Source organism: Argopecten irradians, chromosome 6 (genome assembly GCF_041381155.1).
Source record: "Argopecten irradians isolate NY chromosome 6, Ai_NY, whole genome shotgun sequence".
Classification (NCBI taxonomy): Eukaryota; Metazoa; Mollusca; class Bivalvia; order Pectinida; family Pectinidae; genus Argopecten; species Argopecten irradians.
The window spans coordinates 42,181,554-42,202,655 of NC_091139.1; the positions used below are offsets into that span (position 1 = coordinate 42,181,554).

At 44.5% G+C, this 21,102-nt stretch overlaps 2 pseudogenes; one reads left to right on the forward strand and one right to left on the reverse strand.

The window, feature by feature from the left end:
• Positions 1–20,684, reverse strand: LOC138325941 (type I iodothyronine deiodinase-like; annotated as a pseudogene).
• Positions 19,919–21,102, forward strand: part of LOC138325940 (type I iodothyronine deiodinase-like) — a 9,781-nt pseudogene continuing 8,597 nt past the window's right edge.

Sequence of the window (21,102 nt, forward strand, 5' to 3'; positions counted from 1 at the left end):
TAATAATCAACCGAAACTTTATAACCACAGTCGAACCGTAAACATTCATGCATATTGTCTTATCCTTAAGCAGGATATTAGGCTACCATTAGCATACCACACTAATAGATTCATCATTTCCATAGGTGTTATATTTTAACCTAAAGAAAATCATACGCTATCTGTGTTGTCATGTTTTTGTAGCAAAGCCTACCATTGTATTGATAAAACATATACATACATCTACGATCACGTGAAGTTAAAATGTAACACTAAAAAAGTCACTCTCCTGATATACTAGAAATGAATTCTAATGAGTTTATAAAAAAGTACCACAACCTTCATCGTTTACATCAACATTGGCATCACTACCCTGTCTAGGACTCCTTCCGAAAACGTTGGAGCCAGGCCCTGATTTCGTGCGGTTTGTAACCATGTGGTCCAAGACCTCCTAAGTACATCACCGTATTGTCGTACAGTATATAAAGTCGTTCTGGAACTGCTGCAAACTTAAGTCCGTTCTGGTTATCCATGGGATCTACCAGTATTGGACACTTAAGATCAAACTCCCGGAGCATTTCCGCGGCCTCCACCCTGTCCTCCAGGGTCTGGTGATCCTTCATGTCCTGGAAACGGTGTCCGAAGATCTGCCATCCTTCCACGGGATGTGCCTCCCGGATGTAGATGGTCAAGAAATCGGCCACGTCAGCAAAGTCTCGGACGATCGTCTTGACCTCCTCGACCTTTGCTATAAACGGAGGTCAGGAACAGCTTCCAAAGTTCAACACCAGAGGTCGTCCTGCCTTTTGGAAATCGTATAGGTTCTTGTAAGATTTCGTATCCATGTCATACAGACTAGTGTTTGGAGCTTTACGACCTAAGTATGTCTCCCGGCGTAACATGTCCGCCAAAATGCTCTGGGAGCTCGAGATGATTGCTTTGGTTGATACATTTATATCCAAATTTTGAGTTCCAGGTAGAGAATCACGTCTCTTTGTCATACGTCGTGTGATAACATTTTTTATGAAAGGAATTTTTGAGAAGACTATGATAGTGCCAAAAAGAAGCACATATCTCAAAAGACCCAGCAAGCTGCCTGCTTTTTTCACCCAAACAAAAGGGACTTGGTCTGTCCAGAGTGCATCTGGCTTCTTCATGGTTTATCCTGAAAAAATAACAAGTACATTCACAAAGGCTGATCCGGACATTATGCTTTCTACTGATAAATAATTGGAGCCATTAACTCGACCCCTACAATGATAAATACTATTCTTCACTAGTATGTGCTACGTAAATGGGCTACGTAAATATGCCGAGTGAATTTCACTTGATTAAGTTGACGCCATCCCATTTTTGGATCGGACTACATTTTACAAGGCAATATGTTTGTATAAATGGTTAAAGGGAGGTAACCTAGTGTTCGGAGAGTGTTGAAATAACACTCTATTTACCGAGTAACACAATTTAAACGTATTCATTTTAAAATTATTGCCAAAAATCTTAAATCAACTAGTTTATATTAAAAATAAAATGTAGCAGAGTCCAAGTATTCACCCAATTATGATAACTTGATTTGCTTTGTTCTTTTGTCCGGTTTGCACCTTATAGTATTAACTCTAAGGTCATTCAAGAATGTGCATTTTAAGTTGTTATGGCAGACAGCTCAAATTATTAAATAGATTCCTACTTTCGATCAGAGTATACAGCGTGCATTGACGAGAAGATTCCTTTTTAGGTTTAAAACAATCATATATCACCTTGTGTTCGCCTCAGTCGGTACAGAATCCTGGCTATATTACACGTGCAGAAATCTGTCACCTTACCATTGATTCTACTTACTGACATACGGGGCGTTAAGGTTTTTAAACATATTCTGATGTTTTGCTTAGAAAAAATACAGCGACTTATATTGACTTGCAGAATATATCAACTAAACCAAATAGATTTGTTTAACAGGGCTTTATTAATATCTTTATAATCGTTTTCTCGTACTTGTTTTACGAACATTTAGATTATTGCGGAATCTGTCTTTTTTTCTACGCTCAGTTGTAAAAATGTATGTAACCTAATGAACGACGACCAAACACACTATGTAAAAGGGGAAAGCGTAATCAGCTTCCATCCAAACTAATGAAAATAAAAGACTAAGGTTTTTGTTCACTTGATCTGAGGGTGGTCTTCACACAGGAATTAAATGAAACAATACCTAAATGAGCATAGCATCGAGTAAAGGGTATAGAGGGAATGGTCATCACTTTCAATGTTGATGTTTAATGTTTCATTGAATACCATTGCAGTTTCACACACACACACACACACGCACACACCCTCTCTCTTACACACATACCCACACCCACACACACACACACACACACCCTCACACATATATATATATGAATATATATACTCTTAAACATTGCAAAATATCAATATATCTCTGCAAAACAAACATGCTTAGTGAAAATACAGATTAAAACGATGTTATAGTGCACAATGTGTAATATTTATGCATTCTAATTTCTGACACTAACCTAACCATCATGCTTGACAATACACGGGGACGTATACGTAGATGTATGTCACACGGGTATCCATAGCAACGTATTCTACATACCAAGCATAAACTATAACGAGAACATACACTCAATTATCACAGTTACTCATCTACCGAGTTCTCGAAACAAACAATACAGACCTAAGTCAAAACTTTTTCTCTTTATGTATTTGACTTCAGTTTGTTTCGAGAAATCAGGGGCTGATTTCCACCACACATTGCCATTAAGAATAACTCAGATGGACACTACTAGTGTCTCGTCAACATACCACCATATTCAATAACAATGCCCTTCTACATTTTAACAGGAACTACATCTAGTACATATTAATCCCCTCCAGGTGAGTAACGGACCTCTCACCATAAACAGGTGAGTAACGGACCTCTCACCATGAACAGGTGAGTAACGGACCTCTCACCATGAACAGGTGATTAACGGACCTCTCACCATGAACAGGTGAGTAACGGACCTTTCACCATGAACAGGTGAGTAACGGACCTCTCACCATGAACAGGTGAGTAACGGACCTCTCACCATGAACAGGTGAGTAACGGACCTCTCACCATGAACAGGTGAGTAACGGACCTCTCACCATGAACAGGTGAGTAACGGACCTCTCACATGAACAGGTGAGTAACGGACCTCTCACCATGAACAGGTGAGTAACGGACCTCTCACCATGAACAGGTGAGTAACGGACCTCTCACCATGAACAGGTGAGTAACGGACCTCTCACCATGAACAGGTGAGTAACGGACCTCTCACATGAACATGAACCATGAACAGGTGAGTAACGGACCTCTCACCATGAACAGGTGAGTAACGGAATTCTCACCATGAACAGGTGAGTAACGGACCTCTCACCATGAACAGGTGAGTAACGGACCTCTCACCATGAACAGGTGAGTAACGGATTCTCACCATGAACAGGTGAGTAACGGACCTCTCACCATGAACAGGTGAGTAACGGACCTCTCACCATGAACAGGTGAGTAACGGACCTCTCACCATGAACAGGTGAGTAACGGACCTCTCACCATGAACAGGTGAGTAACGGACCTCTCACCATGAACAGGTGAGTAACGGACCTCTCACCATGAACAGGTGAGTAACGGACCTCTCACCATGAACAGGTGAGTAACGGACCTCTCACCATGAACAGGTGAGTAACGGACCTCTCACCATGAACAGGTGAGTAACGGACCTCTCACCATGAACAGGTGAGTAACGGACCTCTCACCATGAACAGGTGAGTAACGGACCTCTCACCATGAACAGGTGAGTAACGGACCTCTCACCATGAACAGGTGAGTAACGGACCTCTCACCATGAACAGGTGAGTAACGGACCTCTCACCATGAACAGGTGAGTAACGGACCTCTCACCATGAACAGGTGAGTAACGGACCTCTCACCATGAACAGGTGAGTAACGGACCTCTCACCATGAACAGGTGAGTAACGGACCTCTCACCATGAACAGGTGAGTAACGGACCTCTCACCATGAACAGGTGAGTAACGGACCTCTCACCATGAACAGGTGAGTAACGGACCTCTCACCATGAACAGGTGAGTAACGGACCTCTCACCATGAACAGGTGAGTAACGGACCTCTCACCATGAACAGGTGAGTAACGGACCTCTCACCATGAACAGGTGAGTAACGGACCTCTCACCATGAACAGGTGAGTAACGGACCTCTCACCATGAACAGGTGAGTAACGGACCTCTCACCATGAACAGGTGAGTAACGGACCTCTCACCATGAACAGGTGAGTAACGGACCTCTCACCATGAACAGGTGAGTAACGGACCTCTCACCATGAACAGGTGAGTAACGGACCTCTCACCATGAACAGGTGAGTAACGGACCTCTCACCATGAACAGGTGAGTAACGGACCTCTCACCATGAACAGGTGAGTAACGGACCTCTCACCATGAACAGGTGAGTAACGGACCTCTCACCATGAACAGGTGAGTAACGGACCTCTCACCATGAACAGGTGAGTAACGGACCTCTCACCATGAACAGGTGAGTAACGGACCTCTCACCATGAACAGGTGAGTAACGGACCTCTCACCATGAACAGGTGAGTAACGGACCTCTCACCATGAACAGGTGAGTAACGGACCTCTCACCATGAACAGGTGAGTAACGGACCTCTCACCATGAACAGGTGAGTAACGGACCTCTCACCATGAACAGGTGAGTAACGGACCTCTCACCATGAACAGGTGAGTAACGGACCTCTCACCATGAACAGGTGAGTAACGGACCTCTCACCATGAACAGGTGAGTAACGGACCTCTCACCATGAACAGGTGAGTAACGGACCTCTCACCATGAACAGGTGAGTAACGGACCTCTCACCATGAACAGGTGAGTAACGGACCTCTCACCATGAACAGGTGAGTAACGGACCTCTCACCATGAACAGGTGAGTAACGGACCTCTCACCATGAACAGGTGAGTAACGGACCTCTCACCATGAACAGGTGAGTAACGGACCTCTCACCATGAACAGGTGAGTAACGGACCTCTCACCATGAACAGGTGAGTAACGGACCTCTCACCATGAACAGGTGAGTAACGGACCTCTCACCATGAACAGGTGAGTAACGGACCTCTCACCATGAACAGGTGAGTAACGGACCTCTCACCATGAACAGGTGAGTAACGGACCTCTCACCATGAACAGGTGAGTAACGGACCTCTCACCATGAACAGGTGAGTAACGGACCTCTCACCATGAACAGGTGAGTAACGGACCTCTCACCATGAACAGGTGAGTAACGGACCTCTCACCATGAACAGGTGAGTAACGGACCTCTCACCATGAACAGGTGAGTAACGGACCTCTCACCATGAACAGGTGAGTAACGGACCTCTCACCATGAACAGGTGAGTAACGGACCTCTCACCATGAACAGGTGAGTAACGGACCTCTCACCATGAACAGGTGAGTAACGAATCTCACCATGAACAGGTGAGTAACGGACCTCTCACCATGAACAGGTGAGTAACGGACCTCTCACCATGAACAGGTGAGTAACGGACCTCTCACCATGAACAGGTGAGTAACGGACCTCTCACCATGAACAGGTGAGTAACGGACCTCTCACCATGAACAGGTGAGTAACGGACCTCTCACCATGAACAGGTGAGTAACGGACCTCTCACCATGAACAGGTGAGTAACGGACCTCTCACCATGAACAGGTGAGTAACGGACCTCTCACCATGAACAGGTGAGTAACGGACCTCTCACCATGAACAGGTGAGTAACGGACCTCTCACCATGAACAGGTGAGTAACGGACCTCTCACCATGAACAGGTGAGTAACGGACCTCTCACCATGAACAGGTGAGTAACGGACCTCTCACCATGAACAGGTGAGTAACGGACCTCTCACCATGAACAGGTGAGTAACGGACCTCTCACCATGAACAGGTGAGTAACGGACCTCTCACCATGAACAGGTGAGTAACGGACCTCTCACCATGAACAGGTGAGTAACGGACCTCTCACCATGAACAGGTGAGTAACGGACCTCTCACCATGAACAGGTGAGTAACGGACCTCTCACCATGAACAGGTGAGTAACGGACCTCTCACCATGAACAGGTGAGTAACGGACCTCTCACCATGAACAGGTGAGTAACGGACCTTCTCACCATGAACAGGTGAGTAACGGACCTCTCACCATGAACAGGTGAGTAACGGACCTCTCACCATGAACAGGTGAGTAACGGACCTCTCACCATGAACAGGTGAGTAACGGACCTCTCACCATGAACAGGTGAGTAACGGACCTCTCACCATGAACAGGTGAGTAACGGACCTCTCACCATGAACAGGTGAGTAACGGACCTCTCACCATGAACAGGTGAGTAACGGACCTCTCACCATGAACAGGTGAGTAACGGACCTCTCACCATGAACAGGTGAGTAACGGACCTCTCACCATGAACAGGTGAGTAACGGACCTCTCACCATGAACAGGTGAGTAACGGACCTCTCACCATGAACAGGTGAGTAACGGACCTCTCACCATGAACAGGTGAGTAACGGACCTCTCACCATGAACAGGTGAGTAACGGACCTCTCACCATGAACAGGTGAGTAACGGACCTCTCACCATGAACAGGTGAGTAACGGACCTCTCACCATGAACAGGTGAGTAACGGACCTCTCACCATGAACAGGTGAGTAACGGACCTCTCACCATGAACAGGTGAGTAACGGACCTCTCACCATGAACAGGTGAGTAACGGACCTCTCACCATGAACAGGTGAGTAACGGACCTCTCACCATGAACAGGTGAGTAACGGACCTCTCACCATGAACAGGTGAGTAACGGACCTCTCACCATGAACAGGTGAGTAACGGACCTCTCACCATGAACAGGTGAGTAACGGACCTCTCACCATGAACAGGTGAGTAACGGACCTCTCACCATGAACAGGTGAGTAACGGACCTCTCACCATGAACAGGTGAGTAACGGACCTCTCACCATGAACAGGTGAGTAACGGACCTCTCACCATGAACAGGTGAGTAACGGACCTCTCACCATGAACAGGTGAGTAACGGACCTCTCACCATGAACAGGTGAGTAACGGACCTCTCACCATGAACAGGTGAGTAACGGACCTCTCACCATGAACAGGTGAGTAACGGACCTCTCACCATGAACAGGTGAGTAACGGACCTCTCACCATGAACAGGTGAGTAACGGACCTCTCACCATGAACAGGTGAGTAACGGACCTCTCACCATGAACAGGTGAGTAACGGACCTCTCACCATGAACAGGTGAGTAACGGACCTCTCACCATGAACAGGTGAGTAACGGACCTCTCACCATGAACAGGTGAGTAACGGACCCTCACCATGAACAGGTGAGTAACGGACCTCTCACCATGAACAGGTGAGTAACGGACCTCTCACCATGAACAGGTGAGTAACGGACCTCTCACCATGAACAGGTGAGTAACGGACCTCTCACCATGAACAGGTGAGTAACGGACCTCTCACCATGAACAGGTGAGTAACGGACCTCTCACCATGAACAGGTGAGTAACGGACCTCTCACCATGAACAGGTGAGTAACGGACCTCTCACCATGAACAGGTGAGTAACGGACCTCTCACCATGAACAGGTGAGTAACGGACTTCTCACCATGAACAGGTGAGTAACGGACCTCTCACCATGAACAGGTGAGTAACGGACCTCTCACCATGAACAGGTGAGTAACGGACCTCTCACCATGAACAGGTGAGTAACGGACCTCTCACCATGAACGTGAGTAAGGACCTCTCACCATGAACAGGTGTAAGACTCACATGAACGGGAGTCTAACGGACTCTCACCATGAACAGGTGAGTAACGGACCTCTCACCATGAACAGGTGAGTAACGGACCTCTCACCATGAACAGGTGAGTAACGGACCTCTCACCATGAACAGGTGAGTAACGGACCTCTCACCATGAACAGGTGAGTAACGGACCTCTCACCATGAACAGGTGAGTAACGGACCTCTCACCATGAACAGGTGAGTAACGGACCTCTCACCATGAACAGGTGAGTAACGGACCTCTCACCATGAACAGGTGAGTAACGGACCTCTCACCATGAACAGGTGAGTAACGGACCTCTCACCATGAACAGGTGAGTAACGGACCTCTCACCATGAACAGGTGAGTAACGGACCTCTCACCATGAACAGGTGAGTAACGGACCTCTCACCATGAACAGGTGAGTAACGGACCTCTCACCATGAACAGGTGAGTAACGGACCTCTCACCATGAACAGGTGAGTAACGGACCTCTCACCATGAACAGGTGAGTAACGGACCTCTCACCATGAACAGGTGAGTAACGGACCTCTCACCATGAACAGGTGAGTAACGGACCTCTCACCATGAACAGGTGAGTAACGGACCTCTCACCATGAACAGGTGAGTAACGGACCTCTCACCATGAACAGGTGAGTAACGGACCTCTCACCATGAACAGGTGAGTAACGGACCTCTCACCATGAACAGGTGAGTAACGGACCTCTCACCATGAACAGGTGAGTAACGGACCTCTCACCATGAACAGGTGAGTAACGGACCTCTCACCATGAACAGGTGAGTAACGGACCTCTCACCATGAACAGGTGAGTAACGGACCTCTCACCATGAACAGGTGAGTAACGGACCTCTCACCATGAACAGGTGAGTAACGGACCTCTCACCATGAACAGGTGAGTAACGGACCTCTCACCATGAACAGGTGAGTAACGGACCTCTCACCATGAACAGGTGAGTAACGGACCTCTCACCATGAACAGGTGAGTAACGGACCTCTCACCATGAACAGGTGAGTAACGGACCTCTCACCATGAACAGGTGAGTAACGGACCTCTCACCATGAACAGGTGAGTAACGGACCTCTCACCATGAACAGGTGAGTAAACGGACCTCTCACCATGAACAGGTGAGTAACGGACCTCTCACCATGAACAGGTGAGTAACGGACCTCTCACCATGAACAGGTGAGTAACGGACCTCTCACCATGAACAGGTGAGTAACGGACCTCTCACCATGAACAGGTGAGTAACGGACCTCTCACCATGAACAGGTGAGTAACGGACCTCTCACCATGAACAGGTGAGTAACGGACCTCTCACCATGAACAGGTGAGTAACGGACCTCTCACCATGAACAGGTGAGTAACGGACCTCTCACCATGAACAGGTGAGTAACGGACCTCTCACCATGAACAGGTGAGTAACGGACCTCTCACCATGAACAGGTGAGTAACGGACCTCTCACCATGAACAGGTGAGTAACGGACCTCTCACCATGAACAGGTGAGTAACGGACCTCTCACCATGAACAGGTGAGTAACGGACCTCTCACCATGAACAGGTGAGTAACGGACCTCTCACCATGAACAGGTGAGTAACGGACCTCTCACCATGAACAGGTGAGTAACGGACCTCTCACCATGAACAGGTGAGTAACGGACCTCTCACCATGAACAGGTGAGTAACGGACCTCTCACCATGAACAGGTGAGTAACGGACCTCTCACCATGAACAGGTGAGTAACGGACCTCTCACCATGAACAGGTGAGTAACGGACCTCTCACCATGAACAGGTGAGTAACGGACCTCTCACCATGAACAGGTGAGTAACGGACCTCTCACCATGAACAGGTGAGTAACGGACCTCTCACCATGAACAGGTGAGTAACGGACCTCTCACCATGAACAGGTGAGTAACGGACCTCTCACCATGAACAGGTGAGTAACGGACCTCTCACCATGAACAGGTGAAGTAACGGACCTCTCACCATGAACAGGTGAGTAACGGACCTCTCACCATGAACAGGTGAGTAACGGACCTCTCACCATGAACAGGTGAGTAACGGACCTCTCACCATGAACAGGTGAGTAACGGACCTCTCACCATGAACAGGTGAGTAACGGACCTCTCACCATGAACAGGTGAGTAACGGACCTCTCACCATGAACAGGTGAGTAACGGACCTCTCACCATGAACAGGTGAGTAACGGACCTCTCACCATGAACAGGTGAGTAACGGAATTCTCACCATGAACAGGTGAGTAACGGACCTCTCACCATGAACAGGTGAGTAACGGACCTCTCACCATGAACAGGTGAGTAACGGACCTCTCACCATGAACAGGTGAGTAACGGAATTCTCACAATGAACAGGTGAGTAACGGACCTCCTCACCATGAACAGGTGAGTAACGGACCTCTCACCATGAACAGGTGAGTAACGGACCTCTCACCATGAACAGGTGAGTAACGGACCTCTCACCATGAACAGGTGAGTAACGGACCTCTCACCATGAACAGGTGAGTAACGGACCTCTCACCATGAACAGGTGAGTAACGGACCTCTCACCATGAACAGGTGAGTAACGGACCTCTCACCATGAACAGGTGAGTAACGGACTTCTCACCATGAACAGGTGAGTAACGGACCTCTCACCATGAACAGGTGAGTAACGGACCCTCACCATGAACAGGTGAGTAACGGACCTCTCACCATGAACAGGTGAGTAACGGACCTCTCACCATGAACAGGTGAGTAACGGACCTCTCACCATGAACAGGTGAGTAACGGACCTCTCACCATGAACAGGTGAGTAACGGACCTCTCACCATGAACAGGTGAGTAACGGACCTCTCACCATGAACAGGTGAGTAACGGACCTCTCACCATGAACAGGTGAGTAACGGACCTCTCACCATGAACAGGTGAGTAACGGACCTCTCACCATGAACAGGTGAGTAACGGACCTCACCTGAACAGGTGAGTAACGGACCTCTCACCATGAACAGGTGAGTAACGGACCTCTCACCATGAACAGGTGAGTAACGGACCTCTCACCATGAACAGGTGAGTAACGGACCTCTCACCATGAACAGGTGAGTAACGGACTTCTCACCATGAACAGGTGAGTAACGGACCTCTCACCATGAACAGGTGAGTAACGGACCTCTCACCATGAACAGGTGACTAACGGACTTCTCACCATGAACAGGTGAGTAACGGACCTCTCAGCATGAACAGGTGAGTAACGGACCTCTCACCATGAACAGGTGAGTAACGGACCTCTCACCATGAACAGGTGAGTAACGGACTTCTCACCATGAACAGGTGTGAAACGGACCTCTCACCATGAACAGGTGAGTAACGGACCTCTCACCATGAACAGGTGAGTAACGGACCTCTCACCATGAACAGGTGAGTAACGGACTTCTCACCATGAACAGGTGAGTAACGGACTTCTCACCATGAACAGGTGAGTAACGGACCTCTCACCATGAACAGGTGAGTAACGGACCTCTCACCATGAACAGGTGAGTAACGGACCTCTCACCATGAACAGGTGAGTAACGGACCTCTCACCATGAACAGGTGAGTAACGGACCTCTCACCATGAACAGGTGAGTAACGGACCTCTCACCATGAACAGGTGAGTAACGGACCTCTCACCATGAACAGGTGAGTAACGGACCTCTCACCATGAACAGGTGAGTAACGGACCTCTCACCATGAACAGGTGAGTAACGGACCTCTCACCATGAACAGGTGAGTAACGGACCTCTCACCATGAACAGGTGAGTAACGGAATTCTCACCATGAACAGGTGAGTAACGGACCTCTCACCATGAACAGGTGAGTAACGGACCTCTCACCATGAACAGGTGAGTAACGGACCTCTCACCATGAACAGGTGAGTAACGGACCTCTCACCATGAACAGGTGAGTAACGGAACCTCTCACCATGAACAGGTGAGTAACGGACTTCTCACCATGAACAGGTGAGTAACGGACCTCTCACCATGAACAGGTGAGTAACGGACCTCTCACCATGAACAGGTGAGTAACGGACCTCTCACCATGAACAGGTGAGTAACGGACCTCTCACCATGAACAGGTGAGTAACGGACCTCTCACCATGAACAGGTGAGTAACGGACCTCTCACCATGAACAGGTGAGTAACGGACCTCTCTCACCATGAACAGGTGAGTAACGGACCTCTCACCAGTGAACAGGTGAGTAACGGACCTCTCACCATGAACAGGTGAGTAACGGACCCTCACCATGAACAGGTGAGTAACGGACCTCTCACCATGAACAGGTGAGTAACGGACCTCTCACCATGAACAGGTGAGTAACGGACTTCTCACCATGAACAGGTGAGTAACGGACCTCTCACCATGAACAGGTGAGTAACGGACCTCTCACCATGAACAGGTGAGTAACGGACCTCTCACCATGAACAGGTGAGTAACGGACCTCTCACCATGAACAGGTGAGTAACGGACCTCTCACCATGAACAGGTGAGTAACGGACTCTCCAATGAACAGGTGAGTAACGGACCTCTCACCATGAACAGGTGAGTAACGGACCTCTCACCATGAACAGGTGAGTAACGGACCTCTCACCATGAACAGGTGAGTAACGGACCTCTCACCATGAACAGGTGAGTAACGGACCTCTCACCATGAACAGGTGAGTAACGGCTCTCTCACCATGGACAGGTGAGTAACGGACCTCTCACCATGAACAGGTAAGCAACGGACCTCTCACCATGAACAGGTGAGTAACGGACCTCTCACCATGAACAGGTGAGTAACGGACCTCTCACCAAGAATAGGTGAGTAACGGACCTCTCACCATGAACAGGTGAGTAACGGACCTCTCACCATGAACAAGTGAGTAACGGACCACTCACCATGAACAGGTGAGTAACGGACCTCTCACCATGAACAGGTGAGTAACGGACCTCTCACCATGAACAGGTGAGTAACGGACCTCTCGCCATAAACAGGTGAGTAACGGACCTCTCACCATGAACAGGTGAGTAACGGACTTCTCACCATGAACAGGTGAGTAACGGACTTCTCACCATGAACAGTGAGTAAAGGACCTCTCACCATGAACAGGTGAGTAACGGACCTCTTACCATGAACAGGTGAGTAACGGACCTCTCACCATGAACAGGTGAGTAACGGACCTCTCACCATGAACAGGTGAGTAACGGACCTCTCGCCATAAACAGGTGAGTAACGGACCTCTCACCATGAACAGGTGAGTAACGGACCTCTCACCATGAACAGGTGAGTAACGGACCTCTCACCATGAACAGGTGAGTAACGGACTTCTCACCATGAACAGGTGAGTAACGGACCTCTCACCATAAACAGGTGAGTAACGGACCTCTTACCATGAACAGGTGAGTAACGGACCTCTCACCATGAACAGGTGAGTAACGGACCTCTCACCATGAACAGGTGAGTAACGGACCACTCACCCTGAACAGGTGAGTAACGGACCTCTCACCATGAACAGGTGAGTAACGGACCTCTCACCATGAACGGTGAGTAACGGACTTCTCACCATGAACAGGTGAGTAACGGACCTCTCACCATGAACAGGTGAGTAACGGACTTCTCACCATGAACAGGTGAGTAACGGACCTCTCACCATGAACAGGTGAGTAGCGGACCTCTCACCATGAACAGGTGACTAACGGACTTCTCACCATGAACAGGTGAGTAACGGACCTCTCACCATGAACAGGTGAGTAACGGACCTCTCACCATGAACATTTGAGTAACGGCCCTCTCACCATGGACAGGTGAGTAACGGACTTCTCACAATGAACAGGTGTGAAACGGACCTCTCACCATGAACAGGTGAGTAACGGACCTCTCACCATGAACAGGTGAGTAACGGACCTCTCAACATGAACAGGTGAGTAACGGACTTCTCACCATGAACAGGTGAGTAACGGACCTCTCACCATGAACAGGTGAGTAACGGACTTCTCACCATGAACAGCTGAGTAACAGACCTCTCACCATGAACAGGTGAGTAACGGACCTCTCACCATGAACAGGTGAGTAACGGACCTCTCACCATGAACAGGTGAGTAACGGACCTCTCACCATGAACAGGTGAGTAACGGACTTCTCACCATGAACAGGTGAGTAACGGACCTCTCACCATGAACAGGTGAGTAACGGACCTCTCACCATGAACAGGTGAGTAACGGACTTCTCACCATGAACAGGTGAGTAACGGACCTCTCACCATGAACAAGTGAGTAACGGACCTCTCACCATGAACATGTGAGTAACGGCCCTCTCACCATGGACAGGTGAGTAACGGACTTCTCACCATGAATAGGTGAGTAACGGAATTCTCACCATGAACAGGTGAGTAACGGACCTCTCACCATGAACAGGTGAGTAACGGACCTCTCGCCATAAACAGGTGAGTAACGGACCTCTCACCATGAACAGGTGAGTAACGGACCTCTCGCCATAAACAGGTGAGTAACGGACTTCTCACCATGAACAGGTGTGAAACGGACCTCCCACCATGAACAGGTGAGTAACAGAACTCTCAACATGAACAGGTGAGTAACAGAACTCTCAACATGAACAGGTGAGTAACGGACCTCTAACCATGGACAGGTGAGTAACGGACTTCTCACCATGAACAGGTGAGTAACGGCCTTCTCACCATGAACAGATGTGAAACGGACCTCTCACCATGAACAGGTGAGTAACGGACCTCTCACCATGAACAGGTGAGTAACGGACCTCTCACCATGAACAAGTGAGTAACGGACCTCTCAACCTGAAATATTTCCTTTCCTCCATAACGCCTTAGACATCAGAAAGTATAAAATCAATTCCGAGCGGCGCTTAACACATAAAACGAAATCCTAATGCCGATTAAAGGTTAAACAGATTTATATATTCAACAAATTCAAAAAGAATAACGGGGATATCTCTGTTGACGGAGTACTTGGTATAAAACGCAGTACTACCACTTGATTATAACATGTCAGCAATTACAAAATAGTAAGTTATGAAACGAATCCCGCTACTAATCGATTGTATGTTTCTCAATCTTACACCGAGTCATGCTCGCTCATAGAAGTAACATGGTTCGATGGAATGCTGATCAATATACACAAATCAATTTAAAAATCTTTCAAAGTGGACATAATTTAAATATAGAATGCGACATCGCTCTAATGCATTCAACGCTTACCTTTTCCGTGCCTTCGATGCAGATTTAAGCTTTGTGTGTGTGCTGTTTACAATGACAGTCCCAGTTTGTCACCTCGCACACAATAACAGTACAAATATAGCTAAGGAAGACGCGTTGTATGCCGAACACAGGGGTCAAAATCTAGCCTTACAAAGTTGAACAGACCAATTCAGTACGAGATACATATAGTACTATATAAAATGAACAACAGCGAATCCGTCGAAGGAATTATTCCAGAATTATGACACCGAATAAAAGTAAAATGCATTTCAAACAAGGTCTGTTACCTTGGGATCATTTTAGACAAGCAACTTTGATTTCTCTTTTAACCTTTCGGGAATGTTATAGTTTCATTGCAATTTTCTGAGAAACAAGGAAATAAATAAGTATATATGCACGTAGTCATGAATATGTCAAGGATATCAACCTTTGAGGAGTAGGAGAGATTGTTCAGCTTACAATAACTAAACCATTTAATTTCGCGGCTATTAAATTTCGGGATTTCCATTTCAAAACAAGTTCGCGAAGATAAATATTCGCGGATTTAACAACTGAATGATAATTCTAATCAATATAAATGACGTAGATATTGATTCGCGGAGAAAACACTTTCAAGAATTAAGTTGGATCACGAAATTCGCGAAAGTAAATCGCACCCGAATAAAGTTGGTTTCCAGAAAGCTTGTTAAACGCCTAGCACTGAAGGAAACTGAAGTAAATTTAGAGGGTGGCTGCACTGGCGTGTGGGTATTGTTACGTTATGGTTTTTAGCGTAACGTCAGATGTTTCAGAGAAACTGATGTAAATTTCCATCGCATATAAGGATGTTACAAATCAATACATGAAGTTTTTTTTCGGGTAGGAAAATGTGCTCTACATGTAATTAACGTTTCGCTGCACCGATTCGTTTTTTTTTTTTTTTTTTTTTTTTTTTGCTTCGGTGGACCGAACCTACACCAGAACAAAGAGACTTTGTACATACAATTAATAAACATGACCATATCGCTAAGAAATGAAAAGTCATTTGGTATGTTTAAAGATGGGGCTACAGTAAGATATAATTATAGATCAACTCTGTCGAGGCTCTTTATCAAGGAGTTGTCAATATGGCTTCATGATCAACAAAGGGGCAAGTACATATATATCTTGATAACAACAAAAAAAATCCAAACAAACAAACGATTATAATCAAATGAAACTTTATAACCACAGTCGAACCGTAAACATTCATGCATATTGTCTTATCCTTAAGCAGGACATTAGGCTACCATTAGCATACCACACTAATAGATTCATCATTTCCATAGGTGTTATATTTTAACCTAAAGAAAATCATACGCTATCTGTGTTGTCATGTTTTTGTAGCAAAGCGTACCATTGTATTGATAAAACATATACATACATCTACGATCACGTGAAGTTAAAATGTAACACTAAAAAAGTCATTCTCCTGATATACTAGAAATGAATTCTAATGAGTTTATAAAGAAGTACCACAATCTTTATCGTTTACATCAACATTGGCATCACTACCCTGTCTAGGACTCGTTCCGAAAACGTTGGAGCCAGGCCCTGATTTCGTGCGGTTTGTAATCATGTGGTCCAAGACCTCCTAAGTACATCACCGTATTGTCGTACAGTATATAAAGTCGTTCTGGAACTGCTGCAAACTTAAGTCCGTTCTGGTTATCCATGGGATCTACCAGTATTGGACACTTAAGATCAAACTCCCGGAGCATTTCCGCGGCCTCCACCCTGTCCTCCAGGGTCTGGTGATCCTTCATATCCTGGAAACGGTGTCCGAAGATCTGCCATCCTTCCACGGGATGTGCCTCCCGGATGTAGATGGTCAAGAAATCGGCCACGTCAGCAAAGTCTCGGACGATCGTCTTGACCTCCTCGACCTTTGCTATAAACGGAGGTCAGGTACAGCTTCCGAAGTTCAACACCAGAGGGCGTCCTGCCTTTTGGAAACTGTGGAGTTTTCTGTAAGATTTCGTATCCATGTCATACAGATTGGTGTTAGGGGCTTTACGACCTAAGTATGTCTCTCGAAATAAAATGTCCGCCAGTAATCCACGGGTGCTTGAGACTAGTGTTTTAGTTGAAAAATTCAAATCTAATGTTTGAATTCCTGCGATTTTACTTCTTTTTTTGAAGTTAGTCATTGTGAAGTTTTTTAGGAATGTAATTTTCGAGAGGGCTATCAATGTTCCAATAAAGATCACATGGCTCAAGACCCCAATCAAGCGTCCGGCTCTTTTGACCCATATAAATGGGACGCTGTCTGTCCAAAAAGCATCCGGCGTCTTCATGTCCGGGTCTGTAATATAATGCCAAATACACACAAAATAGTTCAGTGATGGATATTAGCTGAAAATGGTCTGTTATGGGTAACTGAATCGTCAATGTGGTGCTAGTGCCGAAAGCTGATTTTCGTTAAATAGACCAGTTTAGTTGTGACATTATAAACATTTTCGTAACGTCTGGATTATAAATGAGAAATATGTTTTACTGTAAAATGAAAAAAAGAAATATAACAATTAAGAATTGTTAGATTGCAATAATTGGAGACATAAATGCAAATATGGATGATAAATATTTGCATTTATTTGCATATATAAATTGCTTGCAATCTAACAATTCTTTAATTGTTTGATATATGTCACCTTCTACATTAGTATATTAGACTAGTAAAGGCTATTTGTCTAGTATTAACTATTGAACTAGTATGAATAAGTATTAACTATTGAACTAGAATTGGATATTGAATACGATATGATGAAATAAGATTTCAAATTAAGCCTACATTTAATTGATTTTCATTTCATTGCATATTTCATGTTGTGAGTGAAATCATTGGTGGAATCAGTGTAGTCTTATTTGAATTTCTTACACGATCAGATAAGGAACGAAATTATTCGCGAAATAGCCTAACTTGCACAAATGATTAACATGTTTAAATGTTTAAGAGTTTGTCTTTTCACATAATACCGCTCTTATCTTTGTTAAAATGAATGGATTGAAAGCGTAAATATTATAGATCAGCCATTGATTTTGCTCACCAAAAATATTGCTTAAAGTAAAAAAAAATGAAAAAAGATATTGAAGTTTGAATACTGAAAAAAACCCAGGGAAAAAAGACGCCATATCTGTTAGACACACAGCATTAAATTGGAAATTGTAAGTGATGTTCAAACATCTGACTGATGGTAGTCAATGTTAGAACAACGCTTGATGTTCCGGACTGTGTTAAGGGTAAGGAGTTTTAGTATATTTAACTGGGAAGCATCGAACAAAATTGAAGTGAAAGTTAGATTAAACTGAATTCGCATTAATATAAAAATTCTGTTCTAACAAGGCATCCATCAAACAGAAAAACTGAAAATAGGAAAATCAAAAGAATTTAGAATAAATTCCGTTTGAGCCTTTTGACCAGGTTAAGTGCAATTTAAAAAATATTAGTTTTGATATGGTTATATTATATTGCTCTACTTTGCTTACTGTAAATGTACTTACTTTATTCTTGCTTTAAATCCAGATTTACACTTTGCCGACTTGACACATTACAGGTCCTGGTGAACTGATATGTGCTGTATTCTGCTAATGCTGAAATACGATCAAGTGACCCAGGTAGTCACCTCTAATGTAAACACAACGGTCGCATTCTATAACGATAACAGGTTGTCAAAACGTCGCATTCTATTCAATATTATATAAGGCATGGAAGGTTAAAAACCAGACTGACAAAAGTTTGAGAATTCAACTTTATACCATATATGACCTTAGAGCTAAATATTCCAGATGATACCGAATACTTTAAAACGTGTGTCTCCAGGATACGTATAAGGGCCTACTTGAAAAGATATAAATGGGACCGTGGAGTTCTTTTGGTTATGTGTAAACAAACGTCTACGATTGCCCCATTTTCAAAGCATGGAATATATCACTAAGACAGTATTATCTCCGAAAAAATAAAAACATAACGACATTTATTTATTTAAGCATTGATGTTACTATATTTTAACTTCATGGGAGTATTAAAGAAATTGTGTTTGCAAACTGTGTGTTTTGCCCACCAAAAATATTGCTTAAAGTAAAAAAAAATGAAAAAAGATATTGAAGTTTGAATACTGAAAAAAAAACAGGGAAAAAAGACGCCATATCTGTTAGACACACAGTCTTAAATTGGAAATTGTGGGTGATGTTCAAACATCTGACTGATGGTAGTCAATGTTAGAACAACGCTTGATGTTCCGGACTCTGTTAAAGCTGACAATGCAAGTTAAAAACATGCATTTGAAATTAAAAAAAAAAATATTAACGAAATATTTTTTTTCAAAAATTGTTTCTGAGACATCCCCTAGCTATGACAGTGTGGTATCTAAGGAAGTGGCAGCCATTTTTCTTTTGCTCTGCTTAATAACCTTCACTGACCAACCCCCGATATAAATCACGGGACACTTGACACACGTGTGTCATTCTAAACATGTCTTGTCTCAGATACACATGCCCCGATATTGGAAATAACAATGTCAAATTGAAAATAAACTTTCCACTAACCTGCCAATATTTCATTGAAGTAATAGATGAATGTGTTGTCAGCTATATCCCAACATAGGTCCAATACGAACTAATAAAACACTTCAATATACACCAAGTTTTACACGTACATGTACATCGACACGTGTGTGTCCTTGATAGTTGTCGCTCGTTCAGGTCAGGTACGTAGTCAAGTGTATACGGTCAGTTGAGTGCATCGGGTACGATGACATACGTGGAGATATGTGGACGGATTATTGTTTGGATTTCTATTCACTTGCGTTGAAATTTAATTTTGAGAAACATCTAAATGACAACTTAGAGGAGTTGAAATGTGAATTGCTAAAAAAGGTCCCATATAGTTTTACAGGTAAGGGTTTTGTTTACCTATTTGTAGGTGATATATACTGTGGAATGCTAGGTGTATAGGTACATGAATGAGCGCACGTGTGTCGATTCACGCGCTTTATATAGGGGTCGGCGAGTCGTCGGAATGTAAAACAAAAATGGCTGTCCTCAACCGGGAAATGTCTCATAAACGATTCTTGAACAACGAGTATACTTATTTAAAAAAAAATCATTTTAATAATTTCAACTTGCATTGTCAGCTTTAAGGGTAAGGATTTTTAGTATATTTAACTGGTAAGCATCGAACAAAATTAAAGTGAAAGTTAGATTAAACTGAATTCGTATTAATATAAAAATTCTGTTCTAACATGGCATCCATCAAACAGCAAAGCTGAAAAAGGGAAAATCAAAATAATTTAGAACAAATTCCGTTTGAGCCTTTTGACCAGGTTAAGTGCAATTTAAAAAATATTAGTTTTGATATGGTTATATTATATTGCTCTACTTTGCTTACTGTAAATGTACTTACTTAATTCTTGCTTTAAATCCAGATTTACACTTTGCCGACTTGACACATTACAGGTCCTGGTGAACTGATATGTGCTGTATTCTGCTAATGCTGAAATACGATCAAGTGACCCAGGTAGTCACCTCTAATGTAAACACAACGGTCGCATTCTATAACGATAACAGGTTTTCAAAACGGCGCATTCTATTCAATATTATATAAGGCATGGAAGGTTAAAAACCAGACTGACAAAAGTTTAAGAATTCAGGTTTTTATCATATATGACCTTAGAGGTCAATATAAAGACTAACGTTATAGTGGTTATATTCCAGATGATACCGAATACTTTAAAACGTGTGTCTCCAGGATACGTATAAGGGCCTACTTGAAAAGATATAAATGGGACCGTGGAGTTCTTTTGGTTATGTGTAAACAAACGTCTACGATTGCCCCATTTTCAAAGCATGGAATATATCACTAAGATAGTATTATCTCCGAAAAATAAAAACATAACGATATTTATTTATTTAAGCATTGATGTTACTATATTTTAACTTCATAGG